The sequence below is a fragment of the Cebus imitator genome, unplaced genomic scaffold (genome assembly GCF_001604975.1).
Source record: "Cebus imitator isolate Cc_AM_T3 unplaced genomic scaffold, Cebus_imitator-1.0 Scaffold43, whole genome shotgun sequence".
Classification (NCBI taxonomy): domain Eukaryota; kingdom Metazoa; phylum Chordata; class Mammalia; order Primates; family Cebidae; genus Cebus; species Cebus imitator.
Genome location: NW_016107358.1, coordinates 1,691,666 through 1,717,561, shown reverse-complemented (window position 1 = coordinate 1,717,561; position 25,896 = coordinate 1,691,666). Strand labels below are relative to the sequence as shown.

Sequence of the window (25,896 nt, the reverse complement as noted above, 5' to 3'; positions counted from 1 at the left end):
TGTAAAATAGATAAACACATGTCATAGGGGTTTGTTATGCAGATTATTTCATCACCCAGGTATTAAGCCTGGTACCCATTCCTTATTTTTCCTGATCCTCTCCCTCCTCCCAGACTCCCCCCTATAGTAGGCCCCAGTGTGAGTCCTTCCCTTCGGTATGTCTAGGAGCTGTCTTTCTGTGGCATCCTTAGCATGTTGCCATTTATACCCCGACTTGCTTTTTTATATTCTCAAGATAGTTGTTGCAGTTCCAGATATCAAGCCTAAATTCAAAGCAGCAAGAAGGGTGACAGGGTGATGCCAACCATCCTGGTCTCTCTCTCTCCTCAGAGGAATAAAAATTTCCCAAACATCCCTGCAAAGGCTCCTTTGAAAGTCTAATTACCAAAAGTAGGAGACTTCTGGCCAGAAGTGAGGCACAGTATTATTAAGTTTGGCTTACACTGATTATGATTCATTATCTGGGACTAAGCACATTGTTGTTCTGAAGAAAACTGAGAGCCTGTTGGCAAAGAAGAAAAAGAAATGGATTTAGATAGGCAATTAAATAGGTCTTCTACAGCAACGATGGCATTGGAGTGAATAATAAATTAGGGGAAAGGGTTTTGTGTAATGTGCAATTATATTCATATAGAGAATTAGAAGAAAATGGAAATTTGTATAGGGAAAATAAATATTCCATTTGATGATGGGAAACTCAGTCTTTTTATTTGTAGCATTCTTGTTCTTTTTATTGTGATAATGATGATATTGTGAGATTAAAAATAATTAGGTAATATATCTTAAAGTTAGTTTGGCCCAGCAAGTCATCAGTTACATAAAGTGACTTTTTACCAGCTTTTCTAGAATAAAGTGAAACCAGAGCTCAGGCAGGCATTGTGAGATGCTGCAATTACAGGCAGTGGTGTAAAGAGATTTCTAGGATGCATAAATTAAAACATCCCATCATAAGGCTAACAGATCCAAAATAGCCCCAATTTGGTCTTTCATGTGACTTTATTTCTATCTCTAACCTGCAGTTGTTGATTTCTGACAAATTAATTTGTCCCGAAATTAGTTGAGTTTAGTGCCCAGAAAGATAGCACACTTTGATTCAGATGTTATTTCCAAGCAGAAATATTTGCTTCCCTACAAAGGAAAATATGGTCATGAAATTCTTGAGGTTCTTTTTGTTTTAAACAAGTCTTAGAAATCAGGTCAGTCTATAAATTCCGTTTCCTGACAATTGATTCCCTGCTAGCAGCAAGACGAGGTTCTCATCCAATTAAGGCTCACAAAACATAACTTTTGTCTTTTATGGTAGTTTGTTATTTTGTTTGTTGATAAGGTGGTAGAATTAATTTGGCAAAAGTTGACACTTTCTTTATTGAGTGGAACAAGAGAGAAAGAAAAGAATCACAACTGTGTCATCTCCAATGTGATATTGATAAAGGTGGAGCATAGACTGAGAGATTTTCATTTTACGCTGAGTCCGATGAATGTCTTTTCTGTCTAAGAAGTTTTGCTCAGGGAGAGGAAGAAGAGGAAAGAAATGTAACCATGATTGGAAGACACAATTCAGACCTGGGTTAAGCAACATTTAGGTAACTATTTTCATATGTGGTTATTAGTGACAAAAGTTATATTTCCATATTAGGGAATATTCCCCAGATATTTCATAATTTCATAATTATGGTATCCATTGGTGTGTTTCAAGACTATGTATTGAACCAATAGAAGTTACTTTTATCAAGAGGTAATTAATGAAGAATTTTATTATTCTGTGGGATATCATAGATTCGTAATATAAATAGCTTAGGAAAACAGCAGATGAGCTGGACGCCATAGCTTATAGTTAGGTAATTGGTGTTATTTGGAGAAGAAAGTGGTATTGACTATGCTTCTATTATTTTAGAGATCTTGTCATGAAGTACGAGCATGGTTTTCCATTTAGCCCTCTCATGTGTCCAGAGCACAAATTGTGCTGCATGTCCCGTAGCCTGGCATTCATTCACTACTCAACAAAATATGTGCTGAGAACTTCCCACGTCCCAGTATTCAGTAACTGGAGTTACTGCAAAGAACAAGTTAAAATTCCCGACCTAATGCTCTTACATTCTTTCTGAAGAATACATTTTTCATGATTTAGCTAAACTGCATACTTTCCAGGCAGATGAGAGTAAAGGGGTAAAACTAGAATCAGGCTTCAGTTGATCTCAACCCACCAGGTTACACAGAAAAGACAATTAGGATTGTACATTCCTTATGTTTACATTTACAATTAAATTATAAATAAATCACTTTAGGCAGCATCTATTTTGCCAACTAAAACACTTAATTTTATATGTAGTACCTGGTCCCTCAAAGGATCCAGCAGTGACATAAATAGTAGATGTAAACAGTGCAGAGGCCCCGTGTGAATGAGTTCAGAGACAAGCATGATCAAACAGGTGAGCTTGAGACCTGGGATAATGCCTCACAGAACTGAAGCTAAGCACTAGGCTTGGATGAGCAGTGAGACAGAACAAGTTGATGTTTCACACTTGGATATGGTCTTAGAGAAACAATGGGCAAAGCCACCTGGGGCTAATAAGTGAACAAAGATCAGTTCAGAAAAAAAAGATCAAGTTGGCATGCTCTTTAGTAAGGTTTTGAAGCAGTACTAGAACAGCTCCTGAGGGCTGTGATTGTTATTAGTTACTATAGTTCCAATGAGGAAGTAAAAAAAATAAATGCATCTAGTTATAGCCAACAAGTAAGAAAAGTGAATGAAGTACGCTAGTTCTCGGGCAGTAGGAGATCTTGAAGAAATGTAGCAAACATGAAATCATAGCACTTTCCAAATGGGGAAATTACCCAGCTGCCACTCAACTCCAGCCAGTTGGTTCTAGGCAGGACTGCATGCTCAATGTTACTGGATCTTCCAGAAAATAATAATAATAATAATAATAATGGTAAACCAAACAAATCCAAAGATGCTGAAGGAAATCCAGATATTTTAAGTGAAATCTCATGATTTTAATAATTTTGGCAACTCAGATTAAAACACAAAACACACTTGTAAACACAGTCTTGAGTCTAGTTCCTTTTAAGGCAGTTTTGCCTCTGAATAAAACAGGCTGTATCCTTGTCCATCTATGTGGGTTGTGTTTATTAATGACACATCTAGCCATCTTACCCACGGTAGCCTGATGTTCTAAAAATACAAACTATATCATGATTGTCTACTGCTTATGCTCCTCAATGTCTTCCCATTCCACTCAGAATGAAACAAAAACACTCTAACATGGCTTTCCCTGAACAGTGCTCCTTGCTGACCTCCGTGACCTTGTCTCCTACTGTTCTTCTCCTTGCTCACTATTTTCGAGCCACAGTATTCTTCTCTTACTTCCTAGGCTATGCCAAACTTTTCTGACACTAGAGGTTTTACATTTTTTTGTTCCCTCTTCTGCAGTATTTCCCCTTGCCATCCTTGTTCACCGTTTGTTTACATGGCTCATTCTTTCATGTAGGCACCATCTGAAGCAATATGCCCTCCAGGAGGCTCCCACTGATCATTTAATACCAAGTGGTCCTCCCAGTTACTCTGTTTTCCACAGGACCATTCATAGATTGAATGCAATTTGAATAAAAAAGACTTTGTTTTCATGTTAATTATCTGTCTCGCTCATTTGAGTATAAACTCTTTGAGGATAAGAAATGTCTATCTTGATCACTAATATGACTCTAGTGCCTAACACACAGGAGGCATTAAATATGAATAGATGCATCACTGCAGAAAAGGACTTGAAAGGTTTGTGTCCTGGATATGTTGGTTTGGTGCTGTATTCTTTGGAGCTAGATCTCCTGAAGCAGTGATCCTCAAACTTAGGTAAAGTACTCACTTCTTATAATGAAAAACCATATTAATGGCCATCCACTGTCAATTTAGGTTATTTTTACTACATATTGTATATGCATATATGTGGTATAAAATTCTCTTCTTTATAGTCCTTACAAAATGATAAAACTAGATAATTTACAAATTAAATTATAAACAAGTCTATACAGAAGCAATTCAATCTAAATTATCAATTTAATGTTTTAATGACATAAAATTACCTCAGTTCAGATGCAGTAATATATTTAATGTTTCTATGCTTTTATTTCAATAATAATTATGCAGAGACTCTGTTCACAGAAGCATGCCAAATAACATTATATTACGAATTTCTTGGTTTTGTTACTTAAGGATAATTAGACTTACTGCTTAACTAAATCTTTGCCTGCTGGAAATCCTAAAATGCTAAATGTAATGATATCGCTCAAAAAAATTTTGAAGATAGTTAATAAGACAGCCTTACTGAAAACTACATTAAAATGTTTTGTGAACTAATTGGTGGAATTAGGAACAGAGAAATTTCTCGTTGAATATTTGCTATTTATTCTTACCATGAATGAATTATTCTAATAATGCTGAGAGCTGGAATTTCTAAAAGACATATGCCTGCAAAGTAAAATGTCTTCTTACTGCTGAAGCATAAACACTTCTGAGTTTTCAAGAGTCTGGTGATTACTCCATTTTCTCAATTTGAGCTACTGCAAACAATTATTTCTTCAATGCACAGTGATTTCATTCTTACCTTTACTTCAAGTGAAACATATCATGATGAAAAACAGAAACATTTGTTTCTAAATTTTGTGGCAATAATTAGTTTCCATAAAGGCAATAAAGTCATTGTCCAGATGACTTAGAACATTTCTACTAATAAATAATAGATATACATACCTACACATGTGCACCTATTTATAGACATAATACATACAGGTAGATGGATGTTTATGTGTATACATATAAAGTTTAAATTTTACATTTCCATGGATACTTCCTACTCCATTCTTACCTAATTTAAGAAACAATGAATTAGAGGATCCAGTTGTGTTTCAACTCCCAGAAGTCTAGGCATTGATTATGAAGGGTGGGGCTCTAGACCAGTCTTGAAACATGTAGACTTAAAATAAAAATACAAATAAAGAGGGCTGAAACATACAAATATATATAGATACAAATAAAGAGAGCTTCTAGGAAACACATCGTTGTCTTTGAGCTGAGCTCTGGTCTTGAAAATAACCAGCATGTTGCACAGTTCTGGGAACACCATTCACATGACTTTCTGGGATTGTGTTTCAAGAAACGACATTTCGTATACATACAATGGAAATAGTTCCTTTTGGGCCTATGCAATGTGGGCCTCTTGATTCAGCCTGGGAGAGTGTATAAGCTCCACCCACCTTCATGGCAACTGTCCTCTCTTTTCACCCAGAGAAACCTGCTCTTCTTCCATACTACCTCTCACAGCCAGTCATTCACCTTGGCAACAGTTTAAATGAGAATTCTGTCATGCAGAAATACTCACATCCTAAAAGTTAACTCCTGAATATTATGAATATTTTAATAATAGAATAATAAGGTAGAACACAGGCTGTATTTTGCTTTCTGTGGGGATATGTGAGCTGTAGTCAGCATACGTATATCACGGACTGACTGAAGGGTCAGTGTGGAATTTCAGAGCCTATATCAGATTCTAGAGCAAGTTCTAGATCATAAAAATTGATGTTCTTTTTTTTTCTTTTAAGGAGACTAGAAGGATCTCCACTGGATTAAAAGAGCGTTGAGTTGTTCTTTTGCATAGAGATCAGAATCTTTGCACCTAGGGGGTGATAATAGAGAGTACTCTCTCAGAAAAACACTTGCTTTAACAGTATCAACAGTACCCAAAGTGCGTTTCTCTTTGATTCAAGACCAAAATAGAGTTTGCTGTTTTATCTACTTAACTGGGCCTCTGTGGATAGTCTTCATTGCTATCAAGGATAAAATCAGTTCCCCAGTCTTTCAGGCTCAAATTATTGGATTTACCTTCAATATCCTACACTTCAATTTTTTTGATATTGATAAGTCACATATAATTAACATTTTCTTTACAATGTATATTATGCTAGAAGTGACTTCTCAAGAGTGTAATGTCTCCCTTATATCTACAATATACAGCAATGCACCCGTTTGACCTTATAACAATTTTTATTTTCTATTGATAGATAGCACGGCACATATGATTGTTAGATGGGTTACTTTTCTACCTTTGCCACAAATAAAGTTTTTTTCTTCTAGGCTACTCCTTATATATTTTTTTCTACCTGAAATGCCTTTCTGCTTCCTTTTAATGAATCCAAATAGTAACCTTCCTTCAAGCTACACCTCAACCATACTTCTAACTTGGCAATTTATGGTGGAATGATCATTCTGTGCTTTGAATTCTTCTCCCATTTACACAAATAGCTTATAACACTAAATCTCCTGTACCATAAAGATTATTTTCTCCTTCCTTTATTCTTGTTTATTTATTGAACTGATGTTTACCAAAATATTTGTGAATTATCTCATTTTAGCATCTTAAGGAATAAAACCATGGCAGGCTTAATTCTGCTCATAAAGGCTTCACATTTCAGTAAGAGAAATGAGAATTTTTTTTTACATATGACTGTTGTATAATATCTTTTCATTTTGTTTGGTTTTGCTTTTAAGAGCAAGCAAGTTACAAATCAAGGGCTGTAGACATTTACAGAATGAAGGATGACAACTAGTGGTAGTATATGAATCCCCATGAAAGAGGTGGCATTTGAACTGGGCTTTAGGACGTAGTAGTCCATTAAAAATAGTAAATAATAATAATGTATTAAAAGACATGAGTAGATGTTAGGTAGGCAGAGAGAGAGAGTATTCTTCAAGAGGGAACAACAAGAGCCAAGATATGTAAGTGGGTAAACATAAGCGATGCTGAGAATGAGGTGTCTAGGAATGCTGGATGGCAGGCTTACTGGCAAGCAGAGTTTGTGAAGATGAGTAGTAGGAGATGAAGCTGGAAACCTATATTGAAGCCAGGTTGTAAGTTGTAGAAGACTATAAATTCTATTCTAATGTATTTGCAAGTTATTCTTCAGACAATGGAAAGTTAGCAGCCTGGAACAAGGAAATGAATTGGTGTTTTACCATACACATTTTATCTTTGAAACTAAGTTAAATGCTATTCATTTTGTGGAAATCGTATGTGAATAATATTTTATTAAACATTTTTATATTATCTAATATCCTCTTAATAGCTTTTGAAAGTTTTATTATTATTTTGTTTTATTACTGAAGGGAGTGCCTCAGAAAGTTTAAATAATCAGCACAAGATCACACAGCTAAAAGGCAGAGAGGAGTTTAACCGTGTCTTAAGATCCATACTCTATGCTGTTGTTTTTTTGTTTGGTTTTTGTTTTTTGAAACAGAATCTTGTTTTATCACTCGGGCTGGAGTGCAGTAATGTAATCTTGGCTCATTATAACCTCTGCTTCCCAGTTTCAAGTCATTCTCATGCCTCAGCCTCCCGAGTAACTGGGATTACAAGCATGCACCATCACGTGCAGCTAATTTTTGAATTTTTATTAGAAACAGGTTTTCTCCATGCTGGTCAGGCTGGTCTCGAACTCGACCTCAGGTGATCCACCTGCCTCAGTCTCCTAAAGTGCTAGGATTACCAGTGTGAGCCACTGTGCCCGGCTCATACTGTTTTTCTTTACCTGTTCTCTTCTCAGTTGACTTTTTAGTTTTCTAGTAAAAGCTTAGATGATCATTTAATAAAATAATCTTAAATAATATATGAATATGTTTATATATGTTACTTTTCTCATACACATTTTTCTTAGTTCCTTTCAGACTCTAAAATACCAAGGTTGCAATCTCTTCTATGATTGAAGTTCAAAACTCAAATTTGGAAACTCATAGTGATTCCGATAATGAGGTGCAGTGTTCTTACCATTCTCAGCAGTGATAAGATTGCTTGTGATGATGACATAGTAGCAAACATTGGACCCAGGAGCCACCATCACTTACAACTCCTAAAAATCATCCTACCTTCTTCATATTGCCTTTTCTTTACTTTTTCATATTTAGACAAATAAAAATATTCTTGAATACCCAGCAGTCTTTAAGATTCAATTTATTCTCTGACTGTAGGCTCTGAAAAATTGAACAACATACGTTGTGTAGCGGTAAGAATACTTTTGAGCAGCATTTACAGAAAATATGACTCAGCCTGACTTAAACACCAGGTGATAACTTGATTCATTTTACGGGAAAATCCAGACATAGACCCAGCTTCAGGGTGGGCTGGTCAAGCGGTACAACTCTTTCGTCAAGAACTTGATTTTTCTTCACTTTTGCTCTGCCATTTACAGTGTTACTGGCTTTATTCTTGGATTGGTTCCTTTTGTGTTCACAGACAGGAGACTGCCTGAAGCAAATTTAGACTACTCAGAGGGTTAGTGTGGATACCACTGAACAAAATTCACAAAATCTCCATGGTCAGAGAATTATTATTAATTGATTGGTATAGACCTAGTTTATCTTAAACAAACAAGATGCATAGGATTACCTTTATAGATGTGGATTAATTAGGACCTCCCCCTGGTTGGAGACCGTAGTAAATCCTATCAAAAGAAATGACTGCTACTCAGTGGAATTGAAAAGAAAAACTAGGGTCCAGTGTACATCAGGATAAATGCATTTTTTTTTCTCAGGTGAGATGAACGCATTTTTTAAACCATCCAGGCTATTTATCATTTTCAAAGCGTTTTCTTTAAAAATTTTATATCAACATACCTTTATATGAAATGCATTTTGAAGAACACTGATAAAAGTCATCCCTCAGCAAGCCCTAGAGATCTTAGAAGTGAAATTTCTCTTACATACAGTGTCCTGAACAAGACATACAACAAATTTAAAAAAATGTCATCTGTCAGCATTATAGTTAATTCATGTTGAGGGGAGGTTATATTCAGCATGCTCTTTTAGAAAAATAAATTACGCTTACAGGGCATTAACCAGTGCTACTCCTTTCCCTGCCTCCATGTTGTGTCTGGCCAATTATAATGTAGCCTTGTTTGATTTAATTTTAAATGGATCCTGGAGTAATTAATCTGTGTTAGCTCAGCATGCAGACAAAGAAAACACTTTGATCAATCAATAGCAATGGGTGAATGTCACAAGATAATGCAGTTAAGCTGGCTTGAATTCCATTCTAAGTTTCACAATGAAATGACTTATCATTTTATTTTTAATGTAGAATATATCATGTATGGCATAAGACTGTAAGTGACTTTTGCTGTGTCCCATATTGCTGGTAATTTGGGACTTTGGACAGAAACTTTTTACATTGCTTCAGTGTAGGGAGAGTTGAAAGAAGTCTCAATGTTTACCCCATAGTAAGATACATGCTTTCTGTGTTTAGCAATGACTCTACTCAATGGACAACTTTATTTGTAAAATACCTTTGTTCTTTTATTGTTTATATACATGGCAGCATTATTTGTCTCAGATTCCTCTTGGAAACAGGACTATGTTGTCTAGTAATAAATGTATCCTCTTCCCACTGGCCAGCAGAGCAATTATATGCCATTTCTGCAATGAGTGACTTCCTAGGATTAGACATGAGCTCTCATACTGGAATTCAATATCTTGTATTTAGGAAGAAGTGAAGGAAGTTAATGTTGTTACTTAAAGGTGATTGTGCCAAGTAAAACGTTAGAATCTCATAGTCCTGGCGTTGTGGGAGAAAAATAATTTTGTTGGCAAGGGTGAGAAGAATGGTAAGGCTTCTTTGCAAAGTCTTGTGATTACTTTTTTCCTTTTTATTCCATCTCTATGATTATTGGTGCTTAGCACTGAGATTATTTCAGTTGTCATTAGATTCTGTGATTCCCTTCCTTTGTCTCCACCCCCACAAAAATAATTCTACATGTTGGTGCCCGCCAGATATTCCCAGAGCACTGATGTCCTCTCTGCTGTTATCTTTTTGGCATTTGCATGGCATTCCCCACCAAATCCTTCTTTCTTCTCTTTCCCAATCCCAATTCTGTCTTTCAAACCCAGGCTGGTTCGCATCTGTGCCACAAACCCTTAAATTCCTGATTATATGTGCTTTATAGTATTTATAGGGTCATCACCACCCATAATCTTATTCTTTAACCTAGCTAATGTCACTCTAATAATTTTATAAATATTCTTTTTTCTTACTATTCTGTTGGATGGGAAATGTAGCTTAAATTGTGCAAACTCCAGAAACTGGGCACAGTGAAGGCACTCAGCTAAAACGGACCAAATGAACTGGGTAGCATTGTCACGAGTGTAAAACAGGATTTTGTTTAACCAGACTAATCTATTCTACAATTTCCCCCCCCCCTCACTCACATCCACCATTCAGGAGCAAGGAATCTCTCTCTATTTTAGTTTGCTGAGGAAGATAGGAGGGTTCGTAGACTTTTTTAGTTCATTTATCATTTTGTTTGGTGAAAGAGATAATAGTGCTTAAGGTCTCCCAGGTTTTTTGGGTTGGACATCTGAAAGAAAGAAGCTGACGAAATCTATGTCACTAAGACTTCATGTAACTTTCATTGGGTGATCTATTTCAATGACATCTGACGCAGATGGAGCCTGAGACTTTGGACAGGAGGGCATCTGCTTGGGGACCCATCCTACTGCTCTGTCTCTTGAGGTAGCTGCTGTGCTGCCCTCTGAAAGGACGATGGTGTTAGACTCTAAACATAGACTGCACTGATATAGTCTCATGTGGCCTTGAAAGAGACTTGGAAGTGGAATAATTCCTTTTAGACACTGGTGAGGAGAAAGAGGGAGGCCCAGGCATATTGCCTCTTCAAAGGGGAATATATTTCCTGTATCCAGAAAAAGAGGAACTAAAAGAAGGGAAGAATTTGGCTTTAGATAAGAACACACATCTGCATGATATTTCACAGTGTTTTGCAAACAGCATGCCTCTTTTAGGCTTCCATATTTTGATCAATATGTACAAGCAGAAAATTATTTTGCTTTAGTAATGTCTGTTCTGCAGAAAAGTGGACTGAGCAAGTTCTAAGCAAAGAACAACACAACACTATGTTTCATGCCTACTGGAATATGAGAAAGTATTTCTTTTGAGTTTATGCAAGTCAACAGTTACACTGAAATAGTAAGTTAATTCTGAAGACCAATTAAATAAATACCATTTAGAGAAGAAGTGAAGGAAGTTAGTGTTGTTACTTCAAGGTGATTGGGCCAAGTGAAATGTTAGCATCTCATAGTCCTGGTTTTGTGGGACTATTTAGAACACTAGTTGAAAAAAAAAAGGTTTGGGAAATATAGCTATTTTATACAATCATTGGGAATACAGTATCTTATATAATGGTAGCAATTTCATCTATCCTACTGTTGTTTCTATTCACTCTTCATTTATCTTAATACAGGTAACTAAAAGTTGTCTGTAAACTATACTGCAGTAGAATTTTTCTCATTATTTGGAAGACTTTGAGCCAGGTATCTTTGGTTTGGGCCTCCAGATTCCCTCCACTCTCCTGCCTCTGCTTTCTTCCTGGGGAGCTCCTTTATGTGAATTCTTTGAGGAGCTTGAGCATACTACAGCTGCTTGTTGGGTTTGTCCAGTGGGAAGTGCTGGCAGGAGATAGAGTGAATAGAGAAGGCAAAGTCAGTCTTTATTCCTCTAGTTTCTTCCCTGTGAAGCGACCTCTGGCTGGCTGTGGCAGAATGTCACTGCTCCTTTCGGGGGAGTGTGCACTATATAGCTTTCTCCCCTGGGTTTGGGTAGCCCCTCTCTCTCCTTGCTCCATTAAGCTAGTATAGCTCTGCTGCTACTAGTCTTGGGTTCCTCCCTGCTCCCTGTAGTTTCTTTACACCTTGTTCTTCCCTCTGTAGTTACTTCTTTTGTAAATATACCCTCCTCAAAGTATCCTAACTGAAGAATGCCACATGCTTTTGGAATCTGGTCTGATATCAACTTCATCCTCTAAAAGCATTTGTCAGATACTTGCTCGTATGTGGCTCCAGTCATGTTACTCCTCCATTTAGGAGCTACTCCATGGCTCTCTGTTGCCTTCAGAGTAACGATCATTCTGGCTTGTTTGCAATTTGGCTATCATCAGTCTTTCTTTACTCCCACTAGTCTCCTCCACACAGCCTCTGTTCTAGCAAAACTGGATTGCCAGTCACTTCTCGAGTCCTCAGTGTCTGACTTCGGGGAAGTTACTTTACCTCGTTGTCCTCAGATCCCAAATTTTGAGCTTCTTCCCTGCAATTTTGCATTATGTGGCATTTGTGGAGGTAATTCCATGAAAGGTCACAGTGGGAATTAATACCAACAAAATAAATAGGGGACATATTACAGATGGCTGTGAGGCTGTTAGACTTAATGCTACTGATTGAGCCATTCATCAAATATTTATTTATTAAATATTTGATGAATGGCTTGATCAATGGCATTGGAGAAAAGCCTGACTCTCACCACCACTCTACATTACCCCTGATGAATTACTCATCATTTTACCACAACATATGGAAAGTACTGCTACTAGCCTTGGGTTCCTACCTGCTCCCTGTAGGTAGGAACCCCAGGCTGGTGGCACTATATTCCATAGGTTGTGGTAATGTGATAAATTACCACAACAAGTTTTCCAATTTGTTAGAGACCTCTGAGCTCCATTTTATTTTTCAGCTGTAAACAAAAATAACAGTATTTTCCTCATAGGTGACAAATAATTGGTAGTCACCGTACAGAATCGTTTACGTAAATGGATGCAGAAAAAAGCTTCAAGAATGTAGCTATAATTATTTGTATGTTCTTCTTCCCTTTGAAATATAGAGCTCGCATGTGATTTCTGAAGCCAATGCTTAGACCATGTATGGAAAGTCTTTCAGGTACCATCTCATCTTGAGCTGCAGGCTCTCTTGGGAAACAAGTTATTCTATTTTATGCTGTTTGATGACGGTTTAGGGAGTTCATAGGCTGTAACATATTTGCTGAATGAGCTAGGCTATTTTTCAGAAAGATTCTACCTATATGTCTATTATCTATCTACTATCTACCTATCCATTCTGTCTATCTTTAATGATTTTAGGCTTTAATTAGTGGACGTCTGGAACAATGTTTTCCGGCTGCTAAGTCAGTATCATATTTCAGACACACAGAAGTTGTGTTCAGTCCCTGTGAATTTCCCTCTCACAAGAACAACTTCTGCAAAAATTTGTAATTCTTTCATTTCTTTGTCATTTAAAAATTATGATATGAGAAGATCTGGCCTGGAAAACCTGGGCCTCTCCTGAAATACTGGAATCTATAATCACTTAAAGCACTCTGGCCTTTTCTGTTTGTTTTAGCTTTACAACTTTCCCATCAGTGGGTAGAAACATCTTTGAATTTGTGCTTTCCTTGTATTTTCTATATTTATTTCAGTATTTCTGGAAATATAGTTCTTGGAATAAGCTGGTATTTCCGGTCCTCTAAAGCCTGCAACCATGTGCGTCGTGCCCCCTCATGCCCTTCACTGGCACCTACATTATTTATATGTTTTGTATGTAAATGACTTTTCTGTGTCTCAGTCATTCAGTTTATAGATTAAGGGGGAAAGGTCTTCCCTGGATGTGGGTGGAAGCTCTGGAAAGACTCAGGAACAACCTATCCTTAATCCTTACTAATTTAGAGCTAGAGGAGGACATAGGGAGAGACTTCTCAGAAGAGGTGATACTTGAACAGAATTCTGAATAGTGGATAGGAATATTTAGGTAGAATGGACCACTGATTAGGGTCCCCTGACAGGCTCCCAAGAGCATCATTCTTTACAACCCAACTTATTGAAATGGATTCATTTAATGTTTTGCTCTGTTTTGACTTATAAACCAGTGGTTGAAACCTACTTTAATTCAAGTTACATTCAATAGTATTTGAGATACGGAAACTCAATTTTAATTTACTTAGGCAAAGAGGGAATTTTTAGTACCAGGATTGGTCACAGAAAAAAGAGCTACATTAATAAGGTAGATATGGGATTTCAAGGACTGGGCAAAAGACTCAAGAGTCCTCAAAACATTTTCTCTCTTTCCTTTTTCTTTCTTTCTTTTTTTTTTTTTTTTGAAATGAGTTTCCCTCTTGTTGCTTAGGCTGGAGTGCAGTGGTACCATCTTGGCTCACTGGAACCTCCTCCTCCCAGGTACAAGCAATTCTCCTGCCTCAGCCTCTCAAATCACTGGAACTACAGGGACACACCACCATGCCTGGCTAATTTTGTATTTTTAGTAGAGACAGGGTTTTACTATGTTGGCCAGGCTGGTCTCGAACTCCTGACCTCAGGTGATCCCCCCCACCTTGGCCTCCCAAAGTGTTGAGATTACAGATGTGAGCCACCGCGCCTGGCCTCCCTTTTTCTTGATACCTTTTGGGCATGGCTGCATTTTACTACAGCTGTGAACCCATCAAAAAAGGTGGGAGTTTTCTCCAACCATTTCAGTATATAGAAATTCAAGGAAGGACTCTGTCATCCTAGATTATGTTCCTATTCAGGCACCCATCCCTGTGATCAAGAAAATGAGGTGCTATAATTGGCCAAACCTGGGTTATGTGCTTAAACTTGTGGTCTGGGAAACCAATGTCTTATGATTAAAAAGCCTTAGAAGAAGTACTTGCCTCTAAAATGTGTTGTTACTGGGAGTAGAGGAAGAAATTCTGAACTGACAAAAACAACAGATGTCTAATACACAAAGGGGAACTAATTTTTTAAGTTTTAATTTATACATCATTCAACACAACCTGTTTTACTTTATTGCAATTGTATTCAAAATATTTATTTAGTACTTTTTAATGTGCCAAGTTATAAAAAGGCAATATGATATCTTTCTTATTTTTACATTTAAAAAATCAGTCTTCAATAATTTGCCCTGTGCATATGGTTTTCTTCTATGTTCTGTATAAAGACCAACTGTAAAGCTGAGTGGCTTACAATAAATATTTAATTCATGCTCATATACCATGAGTGCTGCAGGGCATAAGTCTGGGTCAGTGTAGTTGTGCTCTGTGTTTCTTTGCATTGTGGAACTCATACTGAAAAGGCAGCAACCCCTACCTGGAGAGGTGATATTCTCATGGTGGAGGGCAAGGACAGAAAAGCTTCAGCCAAACCACGCAGTTACATTAAAGGCTTTTGCTTAATCATGGCAAACGTCTCCTCGCTGTTCTTTGGTCACATGGCCAGTGCGCATCACGTGATGGCCAAGCACAGAATCAATGAGGTGAGAATGTGGTTCTTTCCCACAGAATGCATGACAAGTCATTTGACAATAAATAGAGATGTATAATCCTGTTTTAGACAGGAAACATGATTAAGGAGAATAACCCAAAATACTATACTAACAAAGCAATATTTAATTTTCATTAATTCATTTGTTATGTGTTTGGGAAATGAAATATTATACTCTAATTTCTAAAGAAAACTCATTGCCATGAGTTTTCTTTATAAATTAGACAGAGTGTAATCAGCTACCTAATGTTTTTATACTTCATTTCCTGGATTTACTGGCCATGACTAAAGGCATGACTACTATGCCTTTAGTTATCCCATAATAATCATCAGCTCGTGATAAGGGATGGCAAGTAATGTCACCTGGTCTGGAAAACTTGTTGGGAATAGACATGGGAATGAATTAGTGAAAGCGCAAAGAAATCAGCATGTCAGCCATTCTGAAGGTTATGTCAAACCTCTGTGGCTTGAGGGGTGAGGTGTGGCTGAGAGTTTTTAAGTTACAGTTGGCTCCAAAATATGCCTTGTATCTTTAATTTTCTGTTCAAACATTTTTTCATAAACTGAACACACCCTAAGAGTTAGAATTACAAAGATGAGTAAACTCATAGGCTCCGCACTGAAAGAAATCACAGCAAGTAGAGTAAAACATATAAATTATACAGATTTTTTTCAAGTACAGAAACAGCATAAAAGAGAAAATGACTAAATCTTTCTGGAACCTGCCGTGAAAGAGACAGGGGGACATAGGGAGAGAATTTTCAGAAGAGGTGATACTGGAACAGAATTTTGAATAATGGAAAGGAATTATTTAAGTAGAAATTACATTTATACTTCTCAATACCAAGTAATGAGAATAGCAAATACGAACTTGAAATTCGAGAGACTCAGGCTTTTTATTTTCTTTTTTCTTTGTTATTTTTGGTTTATAACACCACTGGTAGGAACGAAGGGTATGTAGTGGGAAGAGGTGAGGAGATGGGGCTGAGAAGCCAAGCAGGGAGAGCAAGAGAATTGGAGAAAATGAGACATCCCTCTTCCTGGAGTAGATTGTTAATGACTTTCCCTTCTTCCTCCTCATTCCTCTGCGGAATAGCTGGATGCTTTTCGTGAGTTTTAGGTTTTTAGCCTTTGGAGAGTTTCTAGGGGGTTGTGAGGCTTTAAACTTTTACTTTGGAGGCCTGGGAATGTGGGCTTTGGGGGAACTTTGGACTCTGGCAGAGGATGGAAATCAGAGGGAGAAAGAGCCAGGTGACAGGGTGGATTGGCCTCCAGGTACCATGTGAAAGTGAAAGTGTTAGGAAAGGAAATGTTAAGTTTCATTCCAAGTATCTGACCGTACACAGCGGTGTAGCAGGACAGGAAGACTGGAGAGGCCCGACCCAATACGGACAGTAAGCGGGGGTGGTGTCTACAGATTTAAAATATTAGCAACATGAAATACAATCTCTATGCTTTTTTTTTTTAATCCGTGTGTGCAGGTACTTCTAAACAGTGTCAGTGATAACATACTCTTCCCCTTAAAAACCTGCTGCTGCAGTTGCTTACAGTTGAGTTTTAAGAATAAATATGTAAGCTCGAAATTCTCACATTTTAGAATCATGTATCTTTGAACACACTGTATTCTATCTATCTGAAAGCTAATTTAGAGACTTCCCAGTTACACAGTCACTTCTCAGTGCATGCAAACTCAGCTACACATGTTCGTTTTGTGCATAAATTAGCAATGGCTCAGAATATCCCAGCTCACTTTAAGAGCAACTTATATCTACCAATTCCTGATTTTAAATAGTGGATTTGAAATCAACAGTAATAACACAGAGTTTGTGAAGATGAAGAAGTAATTTGAGTTACTTCAGTTCTATGACCACTTGAAGAGCTTTTGTGGCTAACATTTAAATCAGTGAAATAAAATATGAACCATGGCATACATTTTTACCCTTTTCTGAAAAGGATATAAATATAATTATTTTATTTCTTCTCATATTATTTTTATTTTACTGCTGGCTTCATTATATATTCAATAAAATAAAGTTTTCCTTGTTTGCAAATTTCTCTATTATGATGATGATTAAAACAATTGTGTTGCATACAGGAGAGACATGTTAAAAAGTCATTTTTTCTGGTGTCATATATACTGGTTATATTACTGCTTGGCTCTTAAAGCTAGGAAGAGAGGTAGAGACTCAGAGAAAGCTCTGTCCCAGGGCAGAAAACTGCATCTGAATGAAACATTCCCAAGAAGTACATGTCTGTAACCTGAGCATGACATGTATGGAACATCCAGTCTTTGCCTGGCACCATTCCTAGTACTGGTAACATCACAATGAATAGGCCATGAAGAGCCATACATCCTAGTGGGGAGAGAGTGACAATCGTCATGTAAAGTAAAACACTTTAAATGAAACAGCCGGTGAAATAAAACTGCACTGGGGATAATAAAGGATGGAGGAGAGGTCATTTCGATAGGCAGTCAGGCCGTATGTCTGCGGAAGGGCCATATGAGGAGAAGCTGGACATGTGATACTGTGGAGGAAGAACACTGCAGACAGAAGGGTCAGCCGCAGCACACACCCAAGGAGGCCAGGCTCCAGCTGTGCAGGAGATGGAGAAAGGACTGCAGTGACTGTCATGAACATGGAGAATGAAGAGATTAGTTTTCCCTTGTGGAGGAAAAAGCCCAAGGAATAACCGATGTACTCTGATAATGATGAATTTTCATGACAGTTATAAAGCTCCATTACTAGACAGGGTACAGTGGTTCATGCCTGTAATCCCGGAACTTTGGGAGGCTGAGGTGGGAGGATTGCTTGAGGTCAGGAGTTTGAGACCAGCCTGGCCAATGTGGTGAAACCCCATCTCTACTGAAAGTACAAAAATTAGCCAGGCATGGTGGTGGTCACCTGTAATCTCAGCTATTCGGGAGCCTGAGGCAGGAGAATCTCTTGAACCTGGGAGGTGGAGGTTACAGTGAGCCGAGATTTCACCATTGTACTCCAGCCTGGGCAGACAGAGTGAGACCCTGTCTCAAAAAAAAAAAAAAAAATCCATTACTAAAACAATATATTTAATAGATCCAATGTTGGATTTTCAAAGCATTGTAATGCATTTATCCTGTTCTCATGTGCCATTTTGAATTAAAATATCTTCAACTGCTGAATTTTAAAAAGCCTCTTACCCTTTAGCTTCTGGAGACCTTGAATGACAATACATTTCATATGAGTAAAACTTTCATTTTTAAGTTAAAGACTTATTATTTGCCTTTGATTCTTTCATTTCCTTGTTACACATTGCCTAGTTTGATTTTTACCTCAAGAGAGGACATTGGAATTAGTTACACTTTCCAGTGCATCACAGGTAATTATCTTGGTTCAATGAAAATGCATTTCTCTTATTTTGCCTTACTCTTTCCCTTTATATCCAGTTCCATTCTGCTTCCCACCATGATATGCAGGATCTGATACGTGCCGAATATACACACACATCTTTGCAAAACAGATCATTTTTACGTAGGCGTGTGTTTCAAATTTACATAAGTGTTATTATTTACCTCCTGACTTTTCATTCAACAGTTTTTTTGTTTGTTTGTTTGTTTGTTTGTTTTGAGATGGAGTCTCGCTTTGTCGCCAGGCTGGTGTGCAGTGGTGTGATCTTGGCTCACTGCAACATCCAACTCCCTGGTTCAAGCTATTCTCCTGTCTCAGCCTCCCAAGTAGGTGGGATTATAGGCATATACCACTACACCCAGCTAATTTTTGTATTTTTAGTAGAGACTGGGTTTCATCATGTTGGCCAGGATGGTCTCAATCTCCTGACCTCGTGATCCACCTGCCTCGGCCTCCCAAAGTGCTGGGATTACAGGTGTGAGCCACCGTGCCCAGCCTCAACACTGTTTTTGAAGTCTGTCCTGGTTCGGTTTATTTCAAAGTGCCCAGGTTTTGTATCCATTACCTTTCATTTTTCCATTGCCCCAGTGCTGGACACCTAAGTTGTCTTCAGTTCCCACAACTACAAACATTGTGGGGATGGTTATTACATACATTCCTTTACAGACCTTGGGTAAATAGCACAGAACAGATTCTCTGGGTCATAAAACATATAATTACTTAATTTCACTTAGCCTAATATAAATCTTACACAATTCTACTTAGTTTGGTAAACATATACACTTCCGTGTTGGCTGAGTAGGTTATTGTGAAGGACAAGCACTGCTATTGATTGTCCCCTGGGAGCCAGGTTTCTCATCTGTTGAGAAAAAGTAACAAGTAAAGAAGGAATGCTATCGTGAACCCTATGGCATTTGATTGGATTTACAGGTAGCAGTAGAAATTCATAGTATTTAATAGACATACAGAGAGAAATACAGATGTGTATATGCAGATGTTAGTAAATGTACATTTTCTAGATCTGGCTGAGAAGGTCTAGAAACAGAGGCACTCTATTTATAATGAACACACTTGGCAACCGAATCTTAGTTTCTTTCTTTCCTTTCTTTTTTTTTTTTTTTTTTTTTTGAGATGGAATCTTGCTCTGTCACCCAGGCTGGAGTGCAATGGTATGGTGTCAGCTCATTGCAACTTCCGCCTCCTGGGTTCAAGCCGTTCTCCTGTCTCAGCCTCCTGAGTTGCTGGGATTACAGGTACCTGCCACCATGCCTGGCTAATTTTTGTATTTTTAGTAGAGACAGAGTTTCACAGTTTCATTTCTAAATTGCATTATTTAATAAAAAGAGCCAGGACACCTTAGAGAAGTGCTTGATTCCAGGGCTGGGGAAGGCAAAATACCAGATGAGCCTGGAGCATCTTGTGATACTAAAAAATAAGGAAGTGCTTAGACAGGAAAGAGGACTTGTCAACAGAACGTAGGAGCCTACCTAAAAGCTCTTTATTTCCAATTTTGGAACAATTTAAGCATGGACATAATGGTAGTATTAGATTTTAATCCATGGGATAAAAGAAATATCCATGAATCTATACTGGTATAAATAAATAAATAAATAAATAAATAAATAAATAAATGGGGGAGAAGGGACCAGCCTGCAGAAAAATTTTTATTAATAAATGTCGAAGGAGAAAGGGAAATAGAAAAATCACTATTTGGCAAACCCCACATTAATAATGACTAGAGGTAAGACGCCTGATGGATGCTAAAATCAGGAGGGAAATTTTTGAGAAGAAATAGATATTTGTATGGGCTCAGAGTCTCTTCCTTGAGATATGCATTAACTACAGGTGAAAAGACAGTAACTTTCCAGAGAAGAAAGGTGTCACCTTAACCAAGTGATCAAAGTTATCATCACTAGTAGTAGACATATTGACATCAGTTCCTTGATATGATGTCTGAGAAGGACATAGCATGATTTTTTTGTGGCATCCTTTCAAAAAAAAATGCGTAGCCTCAATCTAATCATGTGAAAACAGCAGACAGCCTTAAATTGTGGGACAGTCTACAAAATAACCCATCAATATACTGCAGAAGTGTCAAGGTTATGAAAGACAAGGAAAGACCGAGAAACTGTTACATGTGACACTGGAGGAGGTTAAGGAGAAATAACAACACAATGCAGCTTGGTTCCTGGACAGGATTCTGAAATAGCAAACAGACACGAGTGGGAAATCTGATAAACTGAATAAGGCCTGTAGTTTAGTTAATATGGTACCAACGTGAATTTGCTAGTTTGGATAATTGTACTGAGATTGTGTAAGCTGTTAACATTAGGCTAGGTGAAGGATACACAGGAATGCTACTCATCTCTCCATTTTTCAGAAAACATTGTCATCGAGGCCATCAGACAGGGAACCCACTCTAGTCGTAGAACTCCTGTCTCTTGTATGCTCATGCAAAAGAGGGGCTGTTTGAATTTCTGTGTCAGCACTTTCCCACTCTCGCTAGTGGGTCGTGGAAACTGGTGTCCTTGGTGAACTCTGGTCCAGGGTCCATGCCCTTTCATCTTCTGCCGAGGAGGGGACTTTTGATAAATGCAAATAGCAAATACATTTGACATGTATGTGGCCTGCTGTGCTTGGTGCTGGCCACTGGAGAGTTCCTTGAGAGCCTCTTCTAGATGTCAAAGCAAATCTGTTTTCTGAGACAGCTTTGCAACATGTTAAGTGTAGGACGTTGGCCTGGGAGTCAGAAGACCTGTCTTTAAGTCTGGGCTCTGCCATTTCCTAGCAGGGAGGCATTGGGCATTCGGTAGTTCTATCTTTAAAACGAACCTTAAGCTTCTGTTTCTAGGAATTCACAATCATGTAGTCCTCTTTTAAATTAAAAGACAGAGGCCTTCCTCTCTGTAAATTTAGCTGTGTTTCTTGACACAGCATGTTAGAGGCAGCTAACATGTGAATGTTTCTTATTTTTGGTAATTGCAATATAACCTTCCACATTTAATCTTTCAGCACAGTGCTCTAGGCGGGCCGCTCACCTGTTCCGCGCACTATCTGGCTAAAGTAGAACTCTGCTGCCATCTTCTGGCCAATTCTGGGTACTGTAGGTCTGAGCCAACAGGTCCAGGAATTTATAGAATCATAGACCTCTAAGGAATTCACCTAAACTGATCTCTTTGTTAACAAGGAAATTGATGCCCAGAGAGGGAGGGTGACCTGCCTTGTGCTGCTTACCGATCAGTGGGAGAACTAGGAGCAGAACCCAGGCCGTTGCAGTGGAAATTAATTTTCCGACATATATGACGATAGGAAAAAAGATTCTAGTACTGTGAAATTTGGCTAACTGGAAAAATTCTAAAACCTTTCCAACAGGGCCTTTCTAGATTTGTCTTCTTTTAATTTTACTCTATGCAGATGTTACAAACAATTAGAAAAAAACCATAAAATATAAATAAGAGCCACTCTTATTTGTACAATCTTCCAACAAAATGGATATTTTAACCCTAAAAAGGCAGAACGTAGCTAAAAATATGGGCAAAATTATGTTACTTTTTCTTCTCATTTCACCGAGGGCTAATGCAACTTCTTTGCTGGTATAAATGTCTGCCTACAAACCACATTTGAGGGAATTACTTAAAATCAGGAGAAGCCAGGGACTTAGGATTTTAATAATTGGGTCTAATTTCAACTCTTCCATGTTCTGTGAGTGTGAAGTCATGTAACCTTGATCAGAGCCCTGACCTTCATCCTGTTGTCCCCCATTTCATCACCTGTGCTAGTGAATAGCTTCCTCACAGGAAATTTGCCAAGATTAAGAAAATTAAGATAAAATTGGTTGTAAACTGCAAGTTCAATAAATATGCTTATTATTTTATCATAATTATGGAGTAAATTGAGATGAGGCAAAGAAATTTGTTAATGATATGGAAAGCTCTCAGGAACTCTCTTTTGTCTTCTGCTGAGGAGGCAAAGTTTGCTAAATGCAAATAGCAAATACATTTGAGAGGTGTATAACCTGTTACGTTCAGTGCCAGCCACTGCATATGTGTGAATTTATCACATGTTTAACTTTGTCCCTGAGTGCCTGTGTGTGTGTGTGTAAGTGCTTTCCTGAGGATCTCGAAGACCACCCACACATACTGTGATTTGCTGGAAATACAAGATTTAATAGATACAGTCATGTGAGCCGCATAACAGCGTTACAGTCAACAAGAGACTGCATGTATGAGGGCAGTCCTGCAACAGTATAATACCTTATTTTTACTGTACTTTTTCTGTGTTTAGATATGTTTAGATCCACAAATACTTACCATTGTTACAATCGCCTGCAGTTTTAAGTGCAGTAGTATGCTGTACAGGTTGGTAGCGTAGAAGCCGTAGGCCACACCACACACCCTAGGTGTGTAGGAGGCTGAACCTTCTAGGTTTGTGTACGCATATTCCATGGTGATCGCATAATGATCACAGTAATGATAGCCTGATGACGCGTCTCCCAGTCGTTAAGCAATGCGTAAGTGTAGTTGCACTATCCACTGAAGTTTACTGCAGGGGAAGGAAACGTAATAGGATCAACAGGGAAAAAGATAGGCAGAGACTAGAGATCCATGTGGAGGCTTCTAATGTTTTCTGTCTCCTCCGAGGGAACACTGAGGGTGTTCCTTTCTTCAGCAGCAAAATAATGCAGTAACACGTATACAGTGTTTCTTTCCAGAAAGTTCATTAGAGACTGAGCATGCATGGAAATTACCTGTTGGGAGGGTAGGGAGAGGGGAGCAGTCACTCAGGCACCCTCTGCCTAGCAGCTATCAAAATTTAAGAAAAGTAGCTATTCCGCATAAATCACATTGTTTGTATAGACCGTTTATGCACAGCAAACCATCTTTAACAGAAAGAGATGGAGAGAACTGTCCAACGACCCAGTTTCTAGATGCCATCCCAGGGCCAAACTTGCAAGCCAGACACTCTAGAGATAGTAGCCTCAGGCCCATTTTTTTCTGCACAGTAGCCCTGAAATGCCTCATCAAGATAATTTCTACAGATTCTGAGTGTAGGGCAAGTCTTGAGTTTATTTTTATTAATATGATTATAAAAATTCATGTATTCACATGTCAGTTCTCAACTTCTACCTGATTGTGTATTTTTGGGAGGTGTTTCAGAATTTGGGGTTTTTGGAAGAATTTTAAATATTTCACTGTTGTCAGCCTGAGTACTTCTTTGAAAAGTTAAGTTTCCAGTGGACTCAAACATTAGAGAAGTTTTATATTTCCTTCTTAACCAGCTAATTTGCATTTAACTTAAGAAAATGTTCTGCAATGTAAAAATTCATCTGTAAGTTTTTAACAAATAATTGGGATTTAATCTGTCCCATTTTAGATGCCAATGAGGAATTTACATTATTATCCATCCACAGAAATATCATTATATAATGTTAAATTGAAGTTGTACTGTGTTATATTAATTATACATGATCTGTAATAAGAAAGCGCATAATTAAAAATCACTGGATACTTGGGGGCCTTTTCTCATTAACATGAGATCAAAATGAGGCAGGAACTTTTCCTCCACTTTATGCTTCAGCTTTGCTTATTCAGCTCTAGGGCATTTTTCTTCTTGACAGCCAGACCTCTCAGAGGTGGTCTGCACCTGCTGTCTCTACTGCCACACCTGTTTTTAACACATTCAGACACGCTTGCACTACCCTTCCCCAGTCCATCACAAAGAGCTGTAATCCAGATATGTAAAGCAGAGCCCCTTCGCCCAAAGGACTCTTCTGCCATTCGATCCAGCACTCCTACTACTGGGTATCTACTCAGAGGAAAAGAAGTCATTATGTGAAAAAGACACCTGCACATGCATGTTTATAGCAGAACAATTAGCAATTGCAAAAATATGGAATCAGCCCAAATGCCCATCAATCAATGAGTGCATAAAGAAAATGTTACACACACACACACACACACACACACACACACCATGGAATACTACTCAGTCCTAAAAAGGAATGAAATAATGGCATTCACAGCAACCTGGATGGAGCTGGTGGAGACCATTATTCTTAGTGAAATAACTCAGGAACAGAAAACAAAACATCATATGTTTTCACTTGCAAGTTGGAACTAAGCTCTTAGGATGCAAAAGCATAAGAATGATAGAATGAACTTTGGGGACACAAGGAGAAGGGTGGGAGGAGGATGAGAGATAAAAGACTACACCTTTGGTACACTGTACAGTGCTTGAGTGATGGGTTCACCAAAATCTCACAAAATCACCACTAAAGAACTTATCCATGTAACCAAACACTGTGTGTTCCCCCCAAACCTATTGAAATCAAAAACAAGAACAAAACTCATGCTTGAGCCCCACCCAGAGCAGTGTGATTGGAGTCTCTAAAGGTGGACCCAGGTTTTCTATGTTTTAAAAACTTCTCGCATGTCTCTAATTTGTAGTCAAGAGTAGAACTACCGATCTAAGGGTAGGATCAGAAAAAAGAGGGTAATATGACAAGGTCGGAGAGCTTCATGAGTGAGATGGGTTTGGGTTGGGAACACTGGCAGGAGTCACGTTATGGACGATGACAAAGCCTATTGTTTTGCAGGTAGCTTTGCTCCTAATTTAAAAAACAAAAACAGAAACTAACTTAAAAAAAAGAACAAAACAGATGAATAGCAGCTACTCTGATTTAAGTGAGTTAAGGGACTGAATCCCCACCCACAAGCTCTTCATCCTCCATCCTCCTTTCAAGTGATTCCACATCATGCCTAAAGCCGCTGGAAGCAGAGTTCCATAAGCACCCACCTAGCTGCGAGCCACTGTGTTGGGCTAGGGAGGTGTCAGATGGTTGTTGGGAATCTAAATGCACTATTGTTACGTGCAACTCCTGAGATATGTGATGGTAACTTTTAGGAATGGCCAGGTAAACTTGAAGAGTTCATCCCCAAAAGGTAAAAGCATAACCTGTTGATGGAAACAAGGTTTGTTTTTTATCATAGAATATTTTGATAATTCCTTAGGACGACAACAACAACAACTACTGCTACTACTACTACTTCTTCTTCTTCTTCTTCGTCTTCTTTTCTTCTTCTTCCTCTTCTTTCTATCTTCATCTTAGTCGTCGTCTTTGTCGTCGTCTTCCTTATTTGAGACAGAGTTTCACTCTGTCACCCAGGCTGGAGTGTATTGGTGCACTCTCAGCTCACTGCAGTCTCTGCCTCCCAGGTTCAAGAGATTCTCTTGCCTCAGCCTCCCAAGCAGCCAGGACTACAGGCATGTGCCACCACACCCAGCTAATTTTTTGTATTTTTAGTAGAGATTGGGTTTTGCCATGTTGGCCAGGCTGACCTCTAACTTCTGGCCTCAAGTGATCCACCCACCTTGGACT

General features: G+C 38.2%; 1 protein-coding gene across 2 annotated transcripts in view; it reads left to right on the top strand.

The window, feature by feature from the left end:
* The window catches only part of FGF12 (fibroblast growth factor 12), a 577,089-nt gene that overhangs the window by 237,483 nt on the left and 313,710 nt on the right, over window positions 1-25,896 (top strand). The window lies entirely within an intron of this gene.